This window comes from Babylonia areolata, chromosome 4 (genome assembly GCF_041734735.1).
Source record: "Babylonia areolata isolate BAREFJ2019XMU chromosome 4, ASM4173473v1, whole genome shotgun sequence".
Classification (NCBI taxonomy): domain Eukaryota; kingdom Metazoa; phylum Mollusca; class Gastropoda; order Neogastropoda; family Buccinidae; genus Babylonia; species Babylonia areolata.
The window spans coordinates 10719810-10724809 of record NC_134879.1 but is presented as its reverse complement, the minus strand read 5'-3'; the positions used below and the strand labels follow the sequence as shown (position 1 = coordinate 10724809).

The following is a 5000-nucleotide window of genomic DNA, read 5'->3' as shown; positions in this document are numbered from 1 at the left end:
TTGATATTGCAGATGGTTTGCTGCATAATCCAATAGGACATTTGTTATAGCTGTTATAGTTGTTTGATGTTAGCGTTTCCTTCCATTTTTCCACCAGCGTTGTCTCCCCCTACCCCCCTCCCCTTCCACACACACACGCTTATTCCCCAACCCCAACCCCACCTATAATCCCTCCTCTCCTCCTCTTTATTTCCCGTCTAATATCACTTAAAGTGGAAAGACGTTAAACCGAAGAATGAATGAATGAATGAATGATATGGATACTTACATAGCGCCTGTCCTCAGTCGGAGACCAAGCTCTAAGCGCTTCACAAACACGGAGTCATTTACACAACAGGCTGCCTACCTGGGTAGAGCCGACTGACGGCTGCCATTAGGCGCTCATCATTCGTTTCCTGTGTCGTTCAATCATATTTCAGGCACGCACACATACACTCTCAGACAAACATGTAACATTTAACATTTTACGTGTATGACCGTTTTTGTTTATTTACCCCACCATGTAGGCAGCCACACTCCGCACTACTACTATTACTACTACACACACGCACACACAATCAAGCCAAGCGATGATGACTACCAATGATGGTAGTATCATAACACAGCATGCAAAATAGATATATGCACATGTACACGCCAACATACTTGATAAAGACAAGGCTGTTGTAACGACTAAAGTAAATGAAAGAGCATGGCCCAGCTGGAACACAATCCGATATGCTATAACTGACCCAAGGTGCCAGACCGTACAATTCAAGGGCAGTCAGTCCTTGTCAACACACAAACACGTAAATCCCAGGCTTTGAGCCATGACAGAAGTCCAGACTGTTTAACCAAGAGATTGCCGAGTGTCAACCAGCTACATTCCCCATCATTCTTAGACCCCCTTCAGGGGCATTTAAATGTACACAACGAAAACAGCTACCAAGGTGTTCACGATCATCATACCTGCTTTCCTGTACCGGCAGACACGTAGCCAACATGCCACGCTTTGGATTATTCGAGGGTTGTTGGAGTCTTTTATTATCAGCCCCTTCTATAACCCAAACACATAGTCTCACTCTTTCACCTGGGAAAAGACTACGCTGTCTCTTGCTGGACACACAAGTTTGGAGAAAGGATTCTTCATTTGCGAGATGCCTATGATGTTTTTTCATTTAGAAATGTGCAATTCTAATTCTCCTTTTTTTTCTTCTTGTTTTTCTTTCTTTCTTTGTTTGCTATTCCATCTTCGCAAGGGCATTACTCCTACGCCACTTATCTCGGGTCCCACATACACAGCCACACCCGAGTACGTCTGTCGCAGTCGGGGTGTCAGAAGTCAACATGGAACGATTGATGTTAGGTCGCCAGGAGGCCACACACCAGAGGAGACCATGAACTGTTGCGGAGTTACTTCATTCAGTGGTGCTTGTTCTGATACAACGTGTTTTGGACATCACGTACTACGCCCCATACTGACGATAATAATCGCTGAGTCGTGGACCCACACTAAGCGAGCGCCCCCTCCACCCCCCACCCCCTCTTCCCTAGAATGGAGACCACCACCACGTTCCTCCACCGACAGTCCCCCATGAATCTGCCGACATTCCAGACCTTGACAGGACTCACTCCAAGCATGGAAGTGGAGGGAGATGATCGAACAAACATCACCATGAGAGCATGGCATGAAAGGCCATAGAACCTGGGAAAATATTTTTTTTATGATATTGATGATGAAGTTGGAGGATAATGAAGCTGTTGTTATGGAGATCCACTTTGGGTTTGGGACTATGTGACAAGGCTGTACTCTAATCTTCCTCTCATAATGATAATCTCAGCATTAACCAGGCCCGAGAGATACAGACACTTGCAGTGATGGTCAGGAAATTTGAGCAACACATCCGCGAAGTGAATGGTGTTCGACTATGTGGTCCCAGTCTTCCCGTTTAAGCCCACAGCACGCTCAACTTTTTTTCCCCCTTGCATAGAAGGTTATATTTTCTTTTCATCACACTCAGCTTTGGGTAGCAGCCGGCCGTGTGGAGAAAAACCCACTTCACTGGGAATGGAACCCGCGTCCTCCCAGCCACGCTCACCACTTCACCTTGCGGCTGGTTAAATTTGATCTGTTCATTTGCATCGTTGATCGGTCTCTATAGTGAAAGAATGCTGTTTTCTGTCACAAGCGCTGCTGTGACTATGTATGCTCGCGGAAGATTGAATCTTTCTTGGTTTGCTCTACCAAACCGATCTTTAATTGTTTGAGCGAGTAGATCTCTTGTGTAGACTCAAATTCCAAGCAGGATTAGGAAGACTGTTTAAAGTTTGTTCTTTACAAGCACGCATGCATACACACAGACAGACACACGCACACAAACAGAGACACACACACAAACAAACGCGCGTGCGGACACACACACACACACACATAGAGAAATGCATGCACACATGCACACACACGCACACGCGCACGTACACACACACACACACACACACACACCAGAATCACTGCCAAGACCTCAGAGGAGGCCTGTCAACCAAACGACGAAAACGGGTGTCAGGTCATGCGTGACAAATGGTCCGCGACATCAGAGAGATTTTAATGGGTCCTGAGCGGCTGTTCATGGAGCGTTTAAAATTTATGTCGTCATGTCCATCTTCTTCCTCTTCCAGAAGGTTTGATTGTTGATTTAATAATAATGATAATACTAATAATAATAACACAGTTTTTCTATGGCGCGATATCCAGCACCAATGCTGCTCAAAGCGCTTTACAATCATCCAGTTGACTATAAACATGCTTTAAAAAAAATCAACAGCTATCTGACAATGGAAAACATCCAGTGTGTTCATATGAATGAAAAAGCACACTTAAGAGATGAATCAGATTATAAAAGCTATGAAGTAAATAAGGCTTAGATTAAAATAAAATGCGTTTTATAGAACACACACACACACACACACACACACACAAGCACACACACATACACATACACACACACGCGCGCGCGCACACACACACACAAACACACACACACACACACATATATATATATAAATTATGTCCCTCCCTTACAGACACACACTCACACACAGACACACAGATACACACATGCTGACATTAAATATCAACTGCACTAAAAACAAAATTGCATAAGCATTAAGATATTTCTTATTTTCTAACACAGAATTCTGTTCGGACATACTAACATGCCTACATACTTACATACGCGTACCAGAGCACTGTACCTTCACAAACACTTGCACGCACGGACGCACGCACGCACACACACACACACACACGCCCATTAAAAATAACCAAATAGAAAAAATGCCATCACATCAAAGACCAAAACTACATAAAATACACAATGCATTAAAACAGGACTACAAAAATACTAGTACAAAGATACTTGTTAACAGGCATACCTTGGTTCCGCCCAGAACAAAAATGCTTACGGAAAAGGTGAGTTTTCAGATCTGACTTAAAGGAATGTAGATCAGAGGCATTTATAAAAAGATGAAGATAGAGAGTTCCACACTTGAGGAACCTGAGCTCTGAAAAACCTATTTCCAGCGCATTTGAGATTAGTCCTTGGAACTTTAAGCAGCTTTTCAGAACTGGATCTTAATGTTCTGTGCGGTTCATATGTTTCCAATACAGAGGAGAGATACAATGGAAGAGACTTGTCAAAATGTTTGAAGGCGAGTGTTGCTGACTTACAGTGAATGCGGGACTCAGTCGGAAGCCAGTCTAACCGATTCAGCAGAAGTGTAACATGAACAGATTTCTTTTTGGCGAGAACCAGTCGTGCAGCATTGTTCTGAATTTTCTGTAATCTGTTGATGGAGGAAGATGGTAAACCTGCAAGAGTGGAAATGCAGTAATCCAGTCTGGACAGGACAAAAGAGGAAACCAACTGAGTCATATTTTTCTCTGTTATGTAGGGTCTGACTGAGGCTAGCCTTCGGAGATGAAAATTACATGAGCGACATAAGAATGAAATTTGGTCGTTCATTGTCAAGGTTTGATCGAGATATACACCCAGATATTTGGCTGATGTTTGAAATGCTACTGAAGCAGGGCCAAACATAACTGGGTCCTTTTTTGCTGCCTTAAGACGAGTTAGGTCTCCAACGGCTAAGAGTTCAGTTTTGTCTTCATTGAGCTTTAGCTTGTTTTTGTCCATCCATGTTTTTACATCAGCTACACAAGCTTCCAGTTCAGTAATGACTGTTTTAAAATCAGATGGTGGAGCGGCTTTTTGTAATTCTATGTCGTCTGCATATTTATGGTAACCAAATGAGTGCCTTTTGAACATGTCAGACAAAGGCTGAGTGTACAAAATGAACAAGACAGGCCCTAAGACTGATCCCTGAGGGACACCAAACACAAGAGGAATGACCTTAGAGGTGCTATGTTTTATTTTAACCTTGAGTTGACGATTTGAAAGATAGGAAGAAAACCATTTTAAAGCAGTAGATTTAATGCCAAAGGTAGTGCTAAGACGATTGATAAGAATTTGGTGGTCAATTGTATCAAATGCCGCTGACAGATCTAAAACTGCCACTACAGATGTAAGTCTTTTGTCTGTGTTTGAGAGGAGACTATCTGTGACCGAAAGAAGGGCTGTTTCTGTGCTATGGCTTTTCCGATAAACTGACTGACAAGTTTCAAGCAGGCCGTTTTCATCAAGATGTTCCTGGAGCTGATGTAACACAACTTTCTCAATGATTTTAGAAATGAAAGAAAGATTAGAGACAGGTTCTTTAGCTGATCTGTGTCCAAATTGTGCTTTTTCACAAAGAGGGGTGACAATGGCCAATTTAAGACAATCATCAACAATGCCTGACTCTAGAGAATGACTTGCACTGGTTTTCCTCTACTGCCTCGTACTTCACTCTGTCTCTGTCTATCTGTTTGTGTGTCTGTGTCTGAGCGAGCCTTGTGTGTGTGTGTGTGTGTGTGTGTGTGTGTGTGTGTGTGTGTGTGTGTGTGTGTGTGTGTGTGTGTGTGT

The 5000-nt window shown here is 43.1% G+C and overlaps 1 protein-coding gene across 1 annotated transcript in view; it reads right to left on the bottom strand.

The window, feature by feature from the left end:
* Positions 1-5000, bottom strand: part of LOC143281388 (putative G-protein coupled receptor CG31760) — a 69496-nt gene that overhangs the window by 8423 nt on the left and 56073 nt on the right. The gene's annotated exons all lie outside the window — the stretch shown is intronic.